We start from the raw sequence: 20,466 nt of genomic DNA, 5'->3' as shown, positions 1-20,466 counted from the left end.
GGCTGCTGTGACAGACACTGGAGACCAGGCAGCTTGGGCACCTGTGCTGGAGTCATTCTCAGGGCTCATGTCACTGTCAGTCCACGGCTGCAGACATGGAAGAGGATGCTGCCCTCTGGGTCCCTTCCATATGTCACGGTCCCCTGCATGAGCCTCTGCTCCACGGATACATCACCCTCCAGGGACCCATTTTCTCCCGCCACCCCCTTGGGATCAGGTTTCGCCATGCACACTTGGGGGACACAATGGTTCAATGTGACTCCCCCATTCCCCTGTTTATCCCCGCGTCCATTCATCTGTCTGTCTATCCATTCATTCATGTATTCCAAGCTCATGGGCTGACACTGCTCTGGGATACAGGTTCCTGAGACAAGCTCCCCGCAGGCACCACACACCCGCCGTCGGGAGCCAGCAGTTCCTGCATACGCCCTAGCACACATTTGTGGGTGGATGGAAGTCAGGCAGAGAAGACTGAAGGAGACTCCCCAAGGAGGCCTCCATATCCCCAAAAGTCTTCAAAGCCTGTGCTGAGAACTAGAATACTGACAGGCAGGTTGGGTTGGAGGTACAGATAAAAGGCGGGACGCTGGGGTGAGACAGGGACCAGCAGAGGCGGGAGAGCGCCTGGCGGTGGGCAGGTGCGTGCTATAGTTTTAAGGGTCCTGGTCAGGTGATCACGACCACTCTGGGTACACCTGGGCTCCGTGTATGGGAGCATTAGGTTCTAAGCTCCAGGGTCCCCTCTCTGTTCACTGTCAGAATTTTGAAGGAAAGGCCTCTGGGGTCATGAAGGAGCAGCTCCCTCAAAACCCTGTTCTCCTCTAGGGGAGTAAATGACGCAGGTGTGTCCCTAGTGAGACAAGGCCCAAGTGTGGTTTCTGCTGGGTGCTCGGCCTTGGCGTGTGAATGGTAATTAGGACATGTCCACTCTGAGGTATGGTTGGGGAGAAGGATTTTATTGTAGATGGGGAGGCAAGGCAGGTTAGAGTCATCTGGACGAGACTAGGATAGGTAGGCTTGACCTGACCAGCAGGCTGAACCAGCATGGCGGCTGGTCAGGGGTGGTGGGGAGGGGCAAGAGAGGAAGAGGAGAGAGCTACGGGAGAGCCGGAAAGCCCATGGAAAGAGAAGCTGGGGATGGGAAGGGAAGGAAGCCCCAGGGCTGAAGAGGCTTGAGGTAGGGCAGAGATGGCAAGGCTCGGGATGTAAGATGCTAAGGTCATCACCTAACCCCATGTCCTGGAGGGCCTCTTTGTGTTTCCCTGCTGGGAGTTCCCTCAGGCAAGGCTGGCAGCCCCAGATGCCCTGAGCCAGGCTGAGAGGAAGAAGGTAAGACCCGGGCACCCTTGTTTGTCCAACTTTCCACATTAGGAAAATCTAACAAGCTGTAGACAGGGCGTGCACGCACTAGGCCTCACTCAGTCCAATGAACCTGTTCCTGGGATGCTGGTCCTGGGCAGGAGAGAGGCTCAGACAGGCACTCAAGGGAGGTGGCCCACACCACCCTCCTCAGTTGGCTCCAGCCCACAGAGAGCGTTCCCTCAACCTGACGGAGTGTAGCGTTCCAGCAGCAGCAGATGTGGGCAGATGTGTCCCCATCCCTCTGTTCTCAGAGCCAAAGCCCCATCCCAGCAGCCTCACCTCCTCGTGAGGGCAAGCCCACCGCTGTGTCGTCTCTGGAGAGCGCTCAGCCTGGAGAGGGACACTTGCTCTGTCTCCTTGGATTGGGGAGGGCACACTAGCTTTCTAGTACACAGGAAATTGTCAAAGGAGAAGAGAGGCGAGTGTGGAATCTGAACTGGGAGTTGGCGACGGGAGGCAGGAGGAGGCAGGAGGCAGGAGGCAGCTTGAAGTGGGCTAAGGACTGAGTCTGGGGTCAATAGGCCCAGGCTGTTCCTAGGGGAATGGATCTGGGTAGCAGTGGGCAGAGGCCATGGAAGTGTGGGAGCCTCTGGAGGCCTGTCTTGAGATTGTGACTCTTAGAGTCAGAAGCCAACCCCCCATGGGACTGCAATGTATGTGATGGCGACTTCTGGCTTCTTAGCCTTCGCAGACAAGACCTCACAAACCCTGGCCAACACTGTTACCCCAAAGAACCGTCCCCTTTGGGGTAACGAGGCCTTCACCTGAGCCTTGAGGGTCCTACAACTCCCATTCAGTTTCCCTTTGCTGTTGGATGGTCTTTAAGGAGCCCACTGTGTGAGAGAGGAGGGGCCCCCAAGGCTAGGCTTGATCTTGGCAGCATCAGCTAATGAAGGAGCTAGGTCTGAATGCTCAGGGGACAAGCCCCGCCCAACCTGTCTGCCTGACCCCGTTAGACTTGAGTTGCCTGACCTGGGGGAAAAAATTAGAATTCCCCTCCCACCATCACCAGCGCCCCCTTCTGTATTGGCATCTTGCCCTGGTGCGGGTCACTTCTTGTTCATCAAAGTGGCTCTACTCTAGGAACCTCTGGCATGCTGTACTGTGGGATGGACGTTGGACTCCCGGTTGGAAAGAACAGGTTCAGACTGCCTATGAGCTGGCATGCCAGACGTCTGTCCAACCATGCTGTGTAGACTGTCAGAGACACCACCCTTCATCCTCGCTCTCTCGGAAGTTTCTAGAACAGGCACATATGGCCATGGTGTGTTCTAATAGCATCTTCCCTCCTCGCTGACACTGCTATGAGACATTTGCGTGAAGTTGCAGGAGCAGACCCTGAGTTGTAGCTCCTCCCCTACCTGTAGCTCCGCCTCCTGCAGGGGAGTGCAGAGTCCTGTCTGATGCTTGGCGCTGTCAGGCATGGGTTCCTTCGGGCAAGATTCACCGCCCAGCCATCTCTCCTTTGGTAATCCTCTTTCCAGGGGGTGGTAGGGTATGTCCTTTCCTAAGTGCTTAGACTCACTAGCTCAGAGCCCAGTCGGAATCGGGTTGGACACAAGCTCCCGGGCCCCAAGCAGCCTCACGCACGACAAACACTGCTCTCAGGAAAAGCCCTTGCTGCTGCCCCACTTCCTTGGCAGAGATGCTTAGCAGGGACAAGAAGGGGACTGCTGGCCCGAGCAGGAGGTCTCTAAGGACCCAGGTCACTCTGGGGTACTGAGCATGCGCTCAGAGACTCCTTCTAAAGACTGTTGGAAGCAGTTTAAGATTTTCCTGAAGAATCCTTGTAGAAAGTCGTCCTGGGGTGTGAGCAGAGGCCTGGAAGGGAGTGGGGCCACCTACTTATGGCCACTTATCTTATCTGAGGCTAACAGCAAACCTGAAGGAATCCATATGCACCGCAGCCCCTCCCACACCGTGACCGAGGTCACAGGGCCAGTGCCAGCAGCCCCGAACATCTGCAGAGGGGAAATGACGAGGGGATAGAGGGGCCAGCCAGGGTGTGCTAGGGGCCCTTGTGACTCACGGCGACTGAGTCACCGATCACCCCAGGGAGCCATGAGCAGCCGTGAGCAGCATGTTCCCACACTCCTCCACGACGCTCTGGGATGTGCAGAGCAAGGCTCAGACATTGTTTCCGGTCTCTGTGGCATCGTCAGTATCAGGAGCAAAGAAGTCAGGCAGGGGAGAAAGCTCGGGGTGTAACGTGCTAGCTGTGAAAGCAGAAAGACTTGGGTTTGATCCCCAGAGCCCATGTCAGGGTCAGGTACAGCAGTGCGCATGTGTGGGAGGAACCCGTGTAAGGTTGAGGTACGGCAGTGCGCATGTGTGGGGGGAACCCGTGTAAGGTTGAGGTACGGCAGTGCGCATGTGTGTGGGGAACCCGTGTTAAGCGTCAGGTACGGCAGTGCGCATGTGTGGGGGGAACCCGTGTAAGGTTGAGGTACGGCAGTGCGCATGTGTGGGGGTGGTCAGAAAACAGGTAGATGCTGGGGCCTGCCGGCCGGCTGGCCGACCAACCAAAAACAATAAGCTCCAGGTTCAGTGAGACATGTGTGTTTCAAAATGTCCACTCAGACAACAAACAAACAAACAAAAAGCAGGACGTCTGAAGGCAACCTCTGTCTGTTGCATACTCACATGTGGGCGCTGCACACATGTGCATGCATAGGCACACATGTACACATACGTGTGTATACCTGGGCACATACATGTGTACACACACACAGAGAATGTGGAAGCCAAGCAACCACTAGGGAAGGTGCCAGCCTGAAGCACCCTCCCCGTCCTGCTGTCACCTTGTCCTCCCCCTAGCATCTGTAGCTAGTGGCTGTAAACCTCGGAACTGGTTCCCAGACTCTGCCCCTCCGCTAAAATAGAAACCACAAGTTGCTGAGGACCAGCACATGCACCCACTAGGGCTTGTGCTTGGATCTGAGTGTTAACTCAGTTCCTCTGCCTCGGATTCTGAGTTCTGGGCCCCGAAACCACCCTGGTCCACGACGGAGCTGGACGGTGTAGAAGCCCCAGCACCCCTCACACTGTAAGGTGGTGTGAGCTGTGGTGGGCATGGGGCTGTCTGTGACAGCATGGCTGAGCGAACACACCTGGGCACCAGTGCCTCTGGTCCTCCTATGGTTCAGTGCGTGCCTGGCACCCGGGGAGCGGCATCACTGGAGGATGTCTGTGTGTCTAGGAACTACACACACACACACACACACAGGCTTACACACCATGCCCATCCTCACAAGTACACAACGCCTAGGCTCATGCATGCAATACATCCCTCATATTCCCATATATGTTTCCCATACACACATGAACAAACTCCTGTAGTCAGCTTCCCTGCAGGAGCCCAACACATAGACCCTGGATTGTGTCGTGGGCTTGAGGAGAAGTCTGAGGACACGCAACCTGAGCCTCCTGCCCAGTCGCCTGCGTTACCAGGTGCTGTACCCCATGCATGCACTCTGTATTCAGTGACTAACCCTGTCCAGGAGGCGCTGCGTGCGACTCCTTTGCTGACTGGGGACATAAGGGACTACCTGTACCCCTGCCGTACCTCTGTGGGGCCAACCACCACATGCCCCCTATTCGCAGGATCCGTAGACAGCGGGTGACTCTAACATCCCACTTAGTTGTCTAGGGCGTGGCACCAGCTTGACTCAGTGGCCGAGCACTGACACCTCCATGCCACATAGACAGAGACACCCAGGGTTTGCTCTTCTAAGTAGATTTGAACAGACTCTGCTTTAAGACACATCTACTCCATCTCTACCTCAACCAGCGCTCCTGGAGGCGAGGCAGTGAACTCTAGAACATCTGTATTTAGCTGTAACTCTGGCAGTGAGAAACCCTCCTTCCAGGAGCCTACAGCCCAGTAGATCTATTCAGAGCCATCCAGCCACCCTACTATCTCTGTCCACAGTGCCCCTGCTGCCCTGGGGAAGAGCCCCCGTAGGCCTCACTGCACCCGCGGTCTCTCCCCATCCCGCAGCTGCTAAGCTCCCTTCTGTCTCCATGCATTTGTCTTTTCTGACGTCTTATGTAACAGAACCAGGCGGCATGTGGTCTGTGGGCCTGGCTTCTTTCACTCAGCAAGCTTCAAAGTGCTGGGGCATGAGTCAGCTCCGCGCCTGGCCTTGTGGCTGAGTGATGGCATTGCGTGACAGACCACACTGTGGAAGCTCTGACCAGTTCCCCCTGTTGTTCGGAGTAGAAGACATCTGCATAGGGATTCCTATGTGGATGGAAGTTTCCATTTTTCTGGGTGTAAATCCATGGGTGCAATCCCTGGGCCCATGGCGACTGTAGTTCCCACATGCTGAGGAACGGCCAGAGCGTAGAGCAGGTAGCCCAGAAGTTGACTCCTGCCAGCAGCACGGAGGAGTCCAGATTCCCGCCTCATCGCGAAGCCGAGACTATCTTCTCGCTAGCTGACTGTGTGGGTGTGAAAGGGTTTCGATTTGCATTTTCTCCCACCTGACGGTGCTCTTCTGCTTCTGAGCACTTACCAGCCACTCCTCAGGAGAAGTGTCCCTTCGGATCTGTACTAACTACGTTTCTGGTGGCTGTGACAGAATCCCTGGAACAGCCTCCCGCCGAGGAAGCAAAGGTTTATCCTGGCTCGTGGTTCAAGGAAGGATAGGGTCGGCTGTGGTGAGGAAGCCACGGAGCAGCATGTGGCAGCCGGCCACGGAGCATCTGCAGTCAGGAAGCTGGAGCAGACAGGGCATGAGGCCAAAGAGAAAAGCTCAAGGCTCGTGGCGGCTAAAGCGTTGGCTGAGGGGTTAAGAGCAGTTTCTCTTGCAGAGGACCCAGGTTCGATTCCCAGCATCCACAAGGCAGCTCATAACTATCTGCAACTCCAGTCCCAGGGGCATGGACACCCTCCTGACCTCTGAGAGTACCAGGCATATACATGGTGTACGGACATTCATGCAGGCAAAACACTCTTGCAAGCAAACAAGCAAACAAATAGGCAGGCAGGCAGGCAGGCAGGCAGGCAGGCAGACAGACAGACAGACAGACAAGGAAATGTAAGAAACCGAAACCTCCAAGGCCCATCCCTAGTGACCCTCTACCTGGAGGTAGTTTCTGCCACCTAAAGGTTCCTTAACTTTCCGAAACTGCATCACCAGCCGGGGACCAAATGTTCACACCCTTGAGCCTGTGGGATTCATTTCATGTTCAGACCACAGTGAGATCCTCTGCCAAGTTTCTAACTGGAATTTTTGCCTCCCATTATTATCTTAAGAGTCATGTATCCTAGCAGGGTGTGGATGTGCATGTCTCGAATCCCGTACTTAGGAGGCAGAGGCAGGTAGGTCTCTGTAAGATTGAGGCCAGCCTGGTCTATGTAATGAGGTTCAGCTAGCCAGAGCTACATAGCAAAACCCTGTCTAAGCAAAGAAAGAGTGGGGAGGGGGAGGAGGAAGAGGAGGAGGAGGAAGAGAAGGAAGAGGAGGAAGAGAAGGAAGAGAAGGAGGAGGAGGAAGAGGAAGAAGAGGAGGAGGAAAAGGAGGAAGAGGAGGAAGAGGAGTAGGAGGAGGAGAGGAAGGAGGAGGAGGAAGAAGGGGAGGAGGAGGAGGGGGAGGAGGAAGAGGGGAAGGAGGAGGAGGAAGAGGGGGAGGAGGAGGAGGGGAAGAAGGAGGAGGAAGAGGGGGAGGAGGAGGAAGAGGGGGAGGAGGAGGAGGGGAAGGAGGAGGAAGAGGGGGAGGAGGAGGGGAAGGAGGAGGAGAAAGAGGGGGAGGAGGAAGAAGGGGAGGAGGAGGAGGAGGAGGAGCAGGAGAGGGTTAGTTATGTGTTCTAGGCTCAGCCCTGATCAGACAATTTACAAAGTGTCTCCTGCCATTCTGTGCACTTTCTGGACATCATCACTTGATGCAAAGGATTTCCTTGAGGAAGCCATAGTTGTCTTGTTGCCACGTGTGGCTTTGAGCCCATATTGAAAAGACTATTGCTAAATCAAGGTCCCAAAGATTCGCTCCCGAATTCTTTCCAAGGCTGTTAGGGTTTAGCCCTTGACTTCAGGCCCCCAGCCCATTCTGAATTACCTTTTGTAAATGGCGTGGGGCAGGACCCCCTCCCCCCCCCTTCATTCTACCACAGGTGGAGACCTGACCTTCTGCCAGGGCTCCGCCCTTTGTCTTCTCAAACTCAGTACTGCGCATGAGGGTCGCTGTCTGGACCCGGGGCCCCTTCCACTCCCCCTCCTGGACCAGCACACACACTGCTCCTGTAGATTTAGTTTGCTTTGAGGTTGGGTGTGTCTCCAGTTCTGTGCTTCTAGATTGTCGGTCGATGTTTTCTTGGCTACTCAGGTTCCCTTTCATTTCTGTTGAATTCCAGACCAAACCAGCAGTTCAGGCAAGAAGGTGACAGATTGTGACAGGGATGCTGTATCGCCCTGGATGTGTTAGGAGTTCTTAGGGATCTAGAGATGTCTACCAAAAATGAGTTCAAATCCCAAGGCCAGGTCTTAAATCTTCCATGGCCAAGAACCAGAACCTACCAGTAAAACCTGAGCATGTGTGGAGAGTCAGCCCACCCGTCCTAGCAGACTCTGTCGGGTGTAGAGTAAATTTAGGAGCCCTGGTCACAGGCCACTCTTTCCCTCAGTGCTCCAGACACTGTCCCACGGGCCACCTCTGAAGTCTGTAGGCTGCACCTCTCAGATCTCCCACCTTGGGGCAGGTCACCTCCTTGCACCCATGTCACATCCACGTCTGAGCCAGGCTGGTGCCCAGAAGGTACTCCGAGGCGGTGTCGACTTTGGCTTCAGCATTGCACTAAAGGGGTGCCCACCTCGCCTTCTCACCCTGCAGATACACATCCAGTCCCTCTTTGGGCCCCTTTCCCTGGTTCTGCTCTGGGTCCTCTGGAGTCCCTCCGTTAGCCCGTCCTTGTAGGGCTTTGCAGAGACGCAGACTGGCCTCCGACTATGAGAAGGAAGGAGTTCTGCTAAATGCAGTAAATGGGGGGGGGGGCATATAGCAGGTGTTGGCAGTTTGAATGGTGGGGCATCGTGTGGACCTCAGTGCCCCTCCTGGGCCTCTAGTCTCCAGTATGTCCTGAAGCTCCTGTGTACTCCAGGCCCGGCGGAGGCAGCCGTTCAGAACCTAGCCCTGTCTTGTTTGGGATTGTCCGCCCCTCGGAATAGTCCAGGAAGAGCTTTTCACAGGGATGACCGCCCTCTCCCCTGGGTTCACCTCTTAGTCCCCTCTGGGATCCCAAGCCACAGTGTGAGGTATGGAATATCTCCTTGCGGTGTACCCCAGGCCAGCCGCAGGGGGCTAGAAGAGAACCCAGAGGCCACTACGGTGTGATGCTCCTCTCAGCTGATAGCTGACCTCAGGAGGTCACAGGTAACTGGAGCCCCCAAGGGGACAACATCCCAAGAAGACCCAAGGTGGGATTCAGGAACAAGTGTCGATATATTCGGGAACCAGTCTGACCACCTAACGCTTTCAATAGGCAGACATCTCTCTCACTAGGAGTTCCTAGCCCCAGGAGCACTGCCACAGCCTCAGGGGTGTCACTGTTCCCACTCACTTGTCCCCACCGGGAACCAGGACCCCCTAGCTGCCACCCTCCACACCACTGTGTCTACACAGGACTGGCCAGCCCCTTGCTGGAGGTGGCGGGGGCCGATGTGTCGACTCAGGAATTCCCCATTGGCCTGGGGGGGGGGGGGGGACACGGGATGAGGTCCAGCCTGTGACACGGGATGAGGTCCAGCCTGCGGGGAGCCCTCAGCCTGCCCCTTGACTTGCAGCCATTCTCCATCTTGTCTCCAACCATAATTTCTGCCCTCCCTCCCAACAACCCCCAGGGCAGAGTTAGCCAAACCAGGCAGGGGGCGGGAGTCACAGGAGCATTCTCCACTGACTAAACTCCACCTCTTCCCAGCAGTCCTCCAAGGCAGAGGCTAGGCTTTTTAGAGGGGAAACTGAGGCCGTGGCAAGTCACAAGGCCAGGACAGGAAGAAGCGTGCGGTGCTCTCCTTTCTCGCGGTCCTTTGGTCTGCCCCATCCCACAGTGCGGCCGCCTCAGCCTCAGGACGGAGAGACACAGGTAGGGCAGCTCCTGTCCAAGCGAGCTATCTCAAAGGGAGAGCCAGGGATGCAGAGGCTCCCGTGGAGAATCACTCCTGCTTTCACTCGGCGTCCCTTGGCTGGTCGACGGTTCTGGAGGGGGAGGCCGTGGTGGCCTGAGTTGTCCTGAACTGTCGCCTCCGGTTACTGAGTAGTGGGGCTGAAAAAGAAAAAAAAAGGCCTTCCATTTGGCTTGCCACGTCTAGGGACAGAGCTGTGGCTCACATACCATCCCCTAGAAGGGAGAGGCTTGCATACCAAGTGACGGGTAGGTCGGCCACACCGTGCCCACTGTTTCGCCACAAAAAGGTGCGGTGTTCTCTGTGTCACGAAGGGCTTAGACATACTCAGGTCATGCCTGCATGAGTGCCTGGCATATAGTAGATGCTTATTAAATGCTAGGCAGCATCTACATCATTACCACCACCACCACCACCACCATCATCACCATCATCATCATCTCCATGGTTCCCATCACTCATTATCCCCTGTGGACACACTGAGTCCTGGAAACTCAGACACTGGCTTCAAGGCTGGTTGCCTCTTCTCTACAGGAAGAGAGAGGCCCGGAGCTTTAGCAGCTGACCAGTGGCCACCGAGCTGTGAACAGAGGAAGGCTAGCCTGGCCCCTTGCATGGGTCTCTGAAACTCCAGGATGGCCCGGTCCCTCCCAGCCTGGGGAAGGCTTGGGAAGAGGAGGTGCTCACCGTCATCTTCGCGTTCTGTTCCCATCAGTAAAACCACAGAGAGAATCTCGGGAATAAACAAGTTGCATTTCTGACGGAGGATGGAAAGTGACTCAGAGAAAAGAGAGGGTCCAAGTGCGCTGTCCCGTTAGGTATGAAGCGAGTCAGGTTTCGGCAGCGCCGCCAAGAATGCTGTGGCTTGGTATGAGGGGATGACGCCATCCACGGGGAAGCTGGCGTGGGGGCCAGAGACCTGGAAGCGCTCCGTGGGAACTCTGACCCTCCCTCCGTGCGTGCCAAGCCCCACCCCGCTGGCACCCACAGCCGTGCTGGGCACCTCTGCAAATGGGCATGGCCTGGCAGCTGGCGCTGGCCACGAGCAAGGTGGCTGCAGGTGCTGTTGGGACTTGGGTCCTAGTTCGGTTCTGAATCTTGAGCTGCATGTCTGAGGCCATTTCAGTGAGACAGGCCTCGCTGTCCTGAGTCCCTGTGATGGTCAGGTGCCAGGCTTGCCAGGATTCGGCAGCACCGTCTGAAGGAGAACCGTGAGTCCTGATGCACAGGGCCCCAGGCGGGGAAAGGGCCAGCTAGAGCATGCTGGGAGCACAGCTGGGTGACCTGGGTGCAAGCTCAGCACCGTCCGGCCCTCGGTGAGCTGCAAAGACAGCCATCAAGGCCCTGCAGAAGCCTGGAGGTTTGTCTCTTGTCTGACTTCAGAGGAAGAAGGTAAGGGCTCTGAGTGCCCCTGAACCTGGGTCCAGCCCGTACCTAAGCTGTAGCCCTTTCTGCCTGTACTCAGAGACACTGAACTGCTTTTCCAGCCAATATCCTGGCCTCAGCCTCCTGTGGCACCTGGAATTCATGTCCCTGCTGTGGGACACACCCCATCAGGCCAATGGCTGCTGCTTGGCCTTTGGTGTGGACCTGGGAACAAGGTCTCCACTGAGTCCCTGTCTGCACTGGCCACAGAGCCGGCTTTGTGGGTAAAACATCTATCCCGTGTCCAGCCCACCCTGCTCTTAGCCCCCAAGAAACCCATTCGTAGCACCTACCCAGAGCCCAGAACCCTCTCAGAGCACAGCCAGTCCTGGGACATGCACCCCACCTCTGAACCTAGCAGGCACAGCTGAGAGAACGCTCTAGAGTTGCAGGTGTGGCTGAAGCAGGTCCCCACTGAGTCACAGTTAACAAAAGAGGCATCCTTCCATTTGATGGGTGCCCAGAGAGCAGGACATCAAGGAAACCAGCCTGTGTCCCACCTGTGAGGGAGGAACATCTGTCTGTCCTCTGCGGTGGGCTGCACGACCTCACAAGTCAGCCTTGTTTCTGAGGATCCCAGGAGAAGAGAAAGACAGGCAAGGACACCAAAGACTTCCTACATCGGGCAGGAGCTAGAACATGATGCTGGAGGAGCGGGACGACAATGGAGACACCATAGTGCAGTGTGTGCTTGTGTGTGTGTGTCTGTGTGTGTGTGTGTGTCATACGTGCATGTGTGTGTACATGTGTGAGTGCACATACGTGTGTGTGTGAGAGAGAGTAGGCACATGTATATATATGTGTGTGTGTATGTGTGAGTGGGCGCATACATGTGTGCCTGTGTGTTTGTAAGAGAGAGTGAGTGCATGCATGTGTATGTGTGTGTGAGTGGGTATGTGTGTGTGTGCATGTGTGTGAGTAGATGCATGTGTGTGCATACGTGTGTATGTGTATGAGTGGGCACATGCGTGTGTGTGCACATGTGTGTGAGTGGATACACTTGTGGGTGCATACATGTGTATGTGTATAAGTGAGCACATGCATGTGTATGTGTATGTGTGAGTTGTGTGAGTGGATGCAAGCATGTGTGTGTGCACATGTATGAGTATGTGCATATATGTGTATGCATGTGTGTGAGTGGGCACATGCTTGTGTATGTGTATGTGTGTGTGCACATGCATGCATATATGTGAAGGGAGGCAGGTAAAAATCTTAAGAATTTTAACCCTGTGTGACAGATATCACCCCTTTCTAAAGCTGATGAGGCTCTATGGTGTCCCTGAGTTTGTGTACGTATGAATAGCTTCCTTCAAATGCCTGTGACCCCAGCTTCCTGTCAGAGGTGCTCACACTCCTTAACTGTGGTCCTGGACTTGAGCAGGTCCGCACTACATATCTGTCACCAAACAGAATGGATCACAGCTTCCCCATGGCTACCTGAAGCACACTGAGGTGGACCGTGACCTCCTCAGCGTGGCTAGGCGTGACCTTCTAGATAGTTCCTGTTACTTGGCCTTAGACTGTTGTCATGAGGCCTTATTCTGCCCGAGTTTGCCACTCTTCATAGTCCCCTGCAGGGTTACTTTCTACATGTGGACCCGTGTTAAAACACCCAATGCCGGAGCTAGAAAACACATCTGAAGCCCCCAGGAGCGAGGGCAGCAGAGGACAGGGTCCCCTAGACAACACCGTAAGACAGTGTGAGGTGTCCGCACGAGGCTGACAGTCTAGGAAGTGGTTTTCAGCCATTAGACTGGATACAGTCAGAGAAGGCTCCGGCTCTCAGCTTCAGGCGAGCAGGCGGAAGGTCTGTAGAGACCGAGGGGCCAGTGGTCTGGACCTGCCACAACGAGACTGCAGCGCAGACAGGCCTGCCACCCCACCCTGACCAGCATCTCTTGACACCCCAGAAGAAGAAAAGATCAAAGTCTAGAATCATCAGAATGTAGACCGATGGCTACTTTGAAAGAGTCACCCATAATAAAGCCTGTATCCCAGGCAGAGAGATGTTGGCGGGACCAACCCCTCACCTTTGACCCCTCAGGGAAAGACCTAGGACTACGGGAGTGAACAAAGTCACCAAGGAGGGTGACAGCGTTGAATCCAGCATCAGGTCAGCATGTGTGTGTCTCACACGCGGAGCAGTGGCCTGGAGGGTGTTGGGAGGATTGTCATCCCCGAGTGTGCATCTCCCAAGAGCCACACTCTTGGAAACCTCACAGAATAACAGTCTTTGCTGTTCAGTTAAAGAAAAGATCTCAAGGCGAGTTCATCCCAAATTAGAGCGGACCCTTATCCAGTGATCAATGTCCTCAGAGAGAGAGAGAGAGAGAGAGAGAGAGAGATCATGAACTGTCTGCTCCCCTCTGCCTGTAGTCAGGGTCTTCCCCTTCAGTAAGAGCAGCATTCACAGTCAGTGGGAAATGCTCTCCAGGGCCGGGACACCATCAGCACCAGGCCAACCCAGGGAACACTGGATCCATCCTCAAGACCCGCCCTTCCATCTGCGCACCTGAGTTGGAGCCTTCTCTGGCTTCCAGTCTAATGGCTGAAAACCACTTCCTAGATTGGTGACATCAAGGGGAGCCTGCCTCCTGCCTGCCTTTGTTGCTCCTGGATATCTCTGTCTTGGATATTCTCTCTCTCTCTCTCTCTCTCTCTCTCTCTCTCTCTCTCTCTCTCTCTCTCTCTCTCTCTCTTTCTCTCTCATGTGTGTGTGTGTGTGTGTCTGTGTGTGTGTGTGTGTGTGTCTGTGTCCCTTTCTTTCTGTGTGTCTGTGTCCCTTTCTCTCTGCCTGCGTGTGTGTCTGTCTGTCTGTCTGTCTGTGTGTGTGTGCGCGCGCGTGTATGTCTGTCTCTGTCCCTTTTACTCTGTCTCTCTTTCTGTTTATATGTGTATATATTATGCATGTGTATATATCTGTCTGTTTCTCTGCGTCTCTGTCATTCTCTCTCTCTGTGTATGTGTGTGTGTATCTGTTTCTCTGTCTTGCTCTCATGCATGTGTGTGTGTCTATGTCCCTTTCTGTTTGTGTGTGTGTGTCTGTCTCTGTCTCTGTGTATCTGTCTATCTGTCTCTCTTTCCCTTTTTCTTTCTCTTTTTCTGTGTGTATGTGTATTTTGTATGTGTGTGTATCTGTTTCTCTGTGTCTCTGCTTCTCTGTCTCTGTCATTCTCTCTGTGTGTGTATATGTGTGTATCTGTTTCTCTGTCTCTCTGTCTCTCTGTCTCTCTCTCTTTCTCTGTCTCTCTCTCTCTCTCTCTCTCTCTCTCTCTCTCTCTCTCTCTCTCTCTCCTCTCCATCCCCTCATGTTCTCCCCCCTCTGGCCTATCGTGTGCTCCAAGGCTAGGATCTGCCTCTCCAGGGTTAGCTCATCCTTCCCTTCAGTATTACGATGCCAGGCTTCCTTGGACAGAGGCAGCTAAAGTCATCAGCACCTTTCCACAGAGCTAGTGTGGGGTAGAGTGAGGTGTGTGTGTGTGTGTGTGTGTGTGTGTGTGTGTGTGTGTGTGTGAATGTATGGAACACAGTTGTCATCACTGTGTCTCTGACAGACTCTGAAGCCTCAGGATTTAGACTCAGGCTATTTCTGAGTGGTGCAGGTCCAGCCTGACACTGTGGCTCTGTCATGATGCTCTGAGCCCCCAGCCTTTCCTCTCCCTGTCTGTGGCTTGCATACGTCATCGGCTTCGTCCCTGCTGTGGAGACCACGCTGAAATCAAACGGGAGCCGGCTGTGTCCCTCTGGCGACTCCAGCAAGCGTCCTTCCGGCCTCTGCTTCTTGTCGGCTGCCCCAGCTGGCTTCATCGCTCCAGCGCCTTCGCGGTCACATGACCGTATCCTCCGACTGCACCCATCCACTCCTCTAACAAGGATGGCAGACTTGGTGGATTTAGACCAACCCTGGTGTGACATGATCCCAATAGAAACTGATCACTCGGGCCTTGAGCTGGAAGGACAAATTCTACAGGAGTAGAGGCAAGTATCGGGCGGTCACCCACAGCCCGGACCTGGGTTCCTCGCCAAGTCAGGAGGACACTGAACTGTAGGCCCAGGCTTAGAACTTCTGATTCCGTCTTTGCCTCCTTCATCTTGCCCAGCGTCCCAGGCCCCTGAGACACAGGGGGGGGGGGGGCTTCAGTGAGGCACAGGGAGACGATGCCCGTTGTCTGGAGTGGTGTGTCCTGCTGGCATCACAGCCTGCTGCAAGTTACCAGATCCCTGCATCTCCCACCACTCAGGCCTCTCCAGTGAGGTTCATCTGGAGCCGCCATCAGGACAGTCCTGGCAAAGCTGTCAAATGGCCTCCGCCGCCGCCTCTGCTAATGATGATGCCTGCGGTGGCTGAGGTGCTTCCCAGAGCGCTTTTCCAGCCACGGCCTGTGTGGACCATTCTCATCAGGAGACGGGGCCCTTACTATCGAAGGAAGGGAGGAGACTACTCTCAAGAGCACTTCCGCCCAGGCTTCCCACTCCTTTGCTGGCCCAGACCCAGAGTCCCACACCTGCACTAGTTGGCCAGGCCTTGGCCTCCCATTCCTTCCTCCCCAGGGCAGAGACAGCTGTGCACTGGCCTCTGCATTCAGCCACTGGCCGGTAACCCTCCAGGGTAGATGGGGTGGACACCCTCTTTCTCATAGGATCCTCAAAAACGGAAAGTGTGAAGAGCCCAGAGTGGATCGCGTAGGCCTTAGACAGATTCCCTTTCAGAGCTCCCAGTGGCCAGATGGTACCTTGGAGTATCAGAGACCCTCCTCACACACACACACACACACACACACACACACACCTCCAGGCAGGCAAGGACTCTAGGGTTGGACAGTGCTGTCCTATCCACAATGATATGCTACTGCCAGTCTTGTGTTGGGTCCAGTCTGGAGGCAAGAGCTCTCTGTTAACTGGTGATATTTCACACACACACACACACACACACACACACACACACACACACGCAAAACCTTGCTCCTGACTCTCCTGTCAAATAGGCTATGGCTCTGCCCCAGCTGCGTGGACAAGGAAAGGCTGTCTTGCTAATAGCTGTGTCTATCCCTGCCGGGGACATTTTCTACTCTCCTAAGGATTTGGCAATCTCAAATGAGCTCTAGGGTGTCCAAGTACAACTTAGCTATCATAGAAGGACCATGTCAAATGTAGGTTGACCTTTGAACTGGGTGACCCTGGGTTCCCCTAGACCCTATGAGTGCACACCTTGGTTTGCAGAGATGTATTTTACAGATGTGACCAGTTGCAAGGAGACAGTGACAGTATCCCTATCAGAAAGACAGAGGTGGAGACAGAGCTAGGACAGCGTTATCACAAGCCAGTGATGTCAGGGAGGATCCTGCCCTGGAGCCTGAGGAGGGACCGTGGCAGCCGCACCTGGGTTTCAGGCTGGGCTTGTGGGTCTGCCCAGCCCGCCCAGCCTCCCCAATACGTTCGTTATTCTGCTATTTCAGTCAGAGCAGAGTTGTGCACTGAGAAAGCTCCACCCCCAAAGAAGCCACAGAGCAGAGGGTTGTGAGTGTCACCCGGAGTCACGGGCCTCACCCCAGGGGGTCACCTCGCCTGGCTCTGGGCAGCCTGCTCTGCAGCCTGTCTGTGGGACGGAGTCTCCTCTGCGTGGACTCTGTCTCCACAGCCTCGCTCGGTCATGGGGATTGGCCCCACATCTCTGCTCTCTGAATCAGAACAGATGTCCCCACAGTCTTAGACACAGTGCGCCTTGTGGGGAGAGGCCCAGGGGTCACAGCGCGTGGGTGCTTCAGTGTCCCCGCGTGTCGTTCTGCCGCTCTCCACAGGCTGCGGCTTCTCTTTTTATGGGACGTTCAACCAACAAAGAAATTGAGGCTGAGAATGGCCGTCTGTCCGAGGGATGCACCTGCATCCAGACCTTCTTACAAACCAACCTAGGGACCCTCCTGGAATTCTGCCCAGCAAGTAGGGTGAAGAACTTGGCTCTGGCCTCTCTCTGTGTAGAGGAGTGGGGGGGGGCGAGTAAGACACGAAGGGACCCTGACCTTGAAATGGCAGCCACCAGGGAGCCTCAGAGAGCAGTGAGGCGCCCCTACATACCCCTAGGATGGTCCCCACTCCTCTGACATTAGCATTCTTCACAAAGAGCAGTGTCAGGCAGGGCCTCCATGGAAGAGGACCAGGATTCACCTTGGGTCACAGAGCATCTGTCCACCCCCTTGGACAGGCCAGGCCAGTGGGAACAGGAGTAGGAGGACAGACATGAGCTGTGGTGAGATAGACCCCAGATGTGTGCCAGGTGGGCGGGGCAGGCAGTGCAGAGGAAGCAGGGGTCCTGGGCCTCGAGACAAGAACTTGGATTTTCTTCTGAGGGTACGGCAGTCTGTGTGGTGTTTAGCAGGAGAATACTGGGATCGGAGCCCAGGACACTGGCCCTGGGGGGGTCATCATACTTTCCACCCCCAGTCCTACGCACCCACCAGGAAACCCCTTCCCAGCATGCAGTCCAGGCCCGCATGCTAGCAGGGCAGCGGTAGACGGGAGGGGTGCAGGACAATGGTGATAAGAACGAGCCAGGAGTCACAGGCCTCGGCCACGGGGTCCCAGGTGCCATCTGCCATCAGCAAACCCTGGGTGGTCCCCAAGCTTTGTGGGGGTGGGAAATGCTGGGATCTGGAGCCAGAGGCCCCAGGGAGTTGGATCTGGACTGCTTAGTGAGCATGGAAGGAAACTGAGGCTGGGGGCGGGCAGTGGGCTCCAGGCCACAGAGCTCAGAGGGGTGGGTGCGAGGGTGGGGTCTCGTGGGGAGCAGAATCTGCTGGGGAACGGAGCCCTGAGGGGCAAGGAAAGAGCGTGTGGGCTTCCAGGGAGGGAATGGTCCTGGGTGGGCCAGGCTGAGCAGCCATCTGCAGAGTCCCATCGCCCCTGCGTGCTGCCTGGTGCCTGTCCCTTGAGGACCCAAGGACTAGCTTTGCGTGTAAGGCCCAGATAGCAAACTTTGCAGCTTGGCTGGCCACATATGGTCTCTGTTACGTGGTCCATTTTACTATTATTTTTTTTATAATCTTTTAAAAAGACGTGAAAGCCATGCTGAGCTCGATAGAACGGGCCTGGCTGAGCCAATTAACTCTCCCCAACCCTCTGCCAACGGAGCGGTGCCTTGTCAGCCTGAGGCTGGGAAGGGACCCTCCCTGAGGCACTGTGCAAGTCTTTCTTGTGCTGATGAAGCGCCCACTCGGTGCTGGACGCTCTGGGCTAGGGGTACTCAGGAGCTAGAGCACCCAATCTAGAGATACTCCAGGTCCTTGGGCTCCAAATCCAAGTCCCCAGGAAAGAGACCACCGGGAGCCCACGACAACCCAGGGCCACATATCAGGGAGCTAAGTCACTGTGAACTAAAATAAGCCCTTCCTGTCCCAGGATGTCCCATAGGCTGTGACTCAGGACCTAAAGTGTCCCTTCCCTGAGAATGAGCTGACAGGTCAGAGGGAATGACCTCCCTCAAGCTAGGCTAAGCACAGCCAGGGACTGTGTGCTTCTAGAGCATAGGAGGAGGAGATGGCCAGGCATCCCTGAGTATGCTCATATGGCTCTGGAAGCCACCAAGGTCACCCTGTCCCTGCCCAAGAGAGAATGGACTACACAGAGCCGCTAGTGTGTGCCTCAGAGCCCAGGGCCACTCACGGGACCCGGGAGCTCCTAGCATTCGATGGGTCAGGGACACACTGGGGCAGAAGTCCGTCTCTGCTCTACAGCCGTGCTCAGCAGAAGGCCCGTGTGGCCCGCCTAGGAGGTTAATGTGTTTAAGGAGGAAATGCTGTTTTTTTTTTTCCTAACAGACTTGGAGGAGGCAGAGATGGACTGTGGGAGGGGCCCCTGTTTCTCTCCTCTTCTTCCCCCCCCCCCCCCGGGGAATTACTCTGGGCCTCGCTCCAGGACACTTGCCTCTGGTCCCCTGACATCATAGCCAGTCCCACTTCCTTCCACATCCATGTGAATTCCTCACCCTGAAGGCAGATGCTCTCATCCCAAGGCATCCCTACAGCCATGTTGGACCAGTCTCTGAGCAGCCAGTGAGGTGGGCCCAGCCTGGCCCATCTGGAGATAGACTCTGAGTTTTAAATTTGCCTCAGCAAAGCGAGGCAGCTGCCTACTCTGTGTGGAGAAACTAGACTAGACAGCCTCTGGGTACCACAATGAACAAGGATGGGTTGAGGAGAGGAGACAGGTGGGGAGACTGTCCTTGGGGCAGGTGACTCAGAGGACACTTGGCAGGGGCGGGGACAGCTCAGGAGTGCTGGCAGGACAGGGAGCGTAGACTGGTACTTGGATTTTAGATTCTTACAGCACCCTCATCCTCAAACCCCAAATCCCATCCCCCAACCCACAAGTGAGAAGAGCAAATGCTCTACCAACCTCACCCTGCACAGGCATTGCTAATCAATCATGCTCTACCAACCTCACACCCTACACAGGCATTGCTAATCAATCATGCCACCAAAGCCACTAGTAGAGCCTAGAGATGGATGTTCCTGTGCTAGCCCTCCTCACCTCATGGAAGTCAGTGAGGCAAGAGTGAGGCAATAGCTTCCTACACCCAGAAATGCTGTCTTCAAGATCACTGGCCGGCCCTGAAGCAACACCTGTGTTGACTCCACCCGTCCCCACACCTGACACTCCTCGGCAGAGGACGATGGCTTTCTGTGTTCCTGTTCTGCAGCCTCTGGTGATCTATAGGAAGGCAGAGGTGGGATCCCTTCCTTATACATGCTAAGGGATAGACCTAGGCAGTAGGATCAGGGTGGCAAATAAAGGTGCAGCCTGCTTCTCTCTAGGTCGGTGTCTTTATTGGATAACAGCAGGTCAAAGAGGTATTACCCTCCCGGTGGCAGCGAACAGCGGAGGACTTGTGTGGCCGGCAGCCTCCGAACGTTTGTCTATGCACATGAAGAATTTGTGGGTAGGTAGCAGGCCCGAGGCAGGCTGTCCTTTAGCCCCATGGAGGGCCGAGCATGCTGGGGACATCAAGGCTGGGCTCAGCAGGCAGCTGCTGTATCCTTACACACCTACCACCCTGTGTGTATCCTCTCCCTGTGTGTATCCTCTCCGAGTGTGTATCCTCTCCCTGTGTGTATCCTCTCTCTGTTTGTACCCTCTCCCTGTGTGTACCCTCTCCCTGTGTGTATCCTCTCCCTGTGTGTATCCTCTCCCTGTGTATCCTCTCCCTGTGTGTATCCTCTCCCTGTGTATCCTCTCCCTGTGTGTATCCTCTCTCTGTTTGTACCCTCTCCCTGTGTGTACCCTCTCCCTGTGTGTACCCTCTCCCTGTGTGGATCCTCTCCGTGTGTGTATCCTCTCCCTGTGTGTACCCTCTCCCTGTGTGTATCCTCTCCCTGTGTGTACCCTCTCCCTGTGTGTACCCTCTCCCTGTGTGTATCCTCTCCCTGTGTGTATCCTCTCCCTGTGTGTATCCTCTCCCTGTGTGTATCCTCTCTCTGTGTGTACCCTCTCCCTGTGTGTACCCTCTCCCTGTGTGTACCCTCTCCCTGTGTGTAACCTCTCCCTGTGTGTACTCTCTCCCTGTGTGT

The sequence above is a fragment of the Apodemus sylvaticus genome, chromosome 21 (genome assembly GCF_947179515.1).
Source record: "Apodemus sylvaticus chromosome 21, mApoSyl1.1, whole genome shotgun sequence".
NCBI classification, from domain to species: Eukaryota; Metazoa; Chordata; class Mammalia; order Rodentia; family Muridae; genus Apodemus; species Apodemus sylvaticus.
This window is presented reverse-complemented; position numbering follows the sequence as displayed.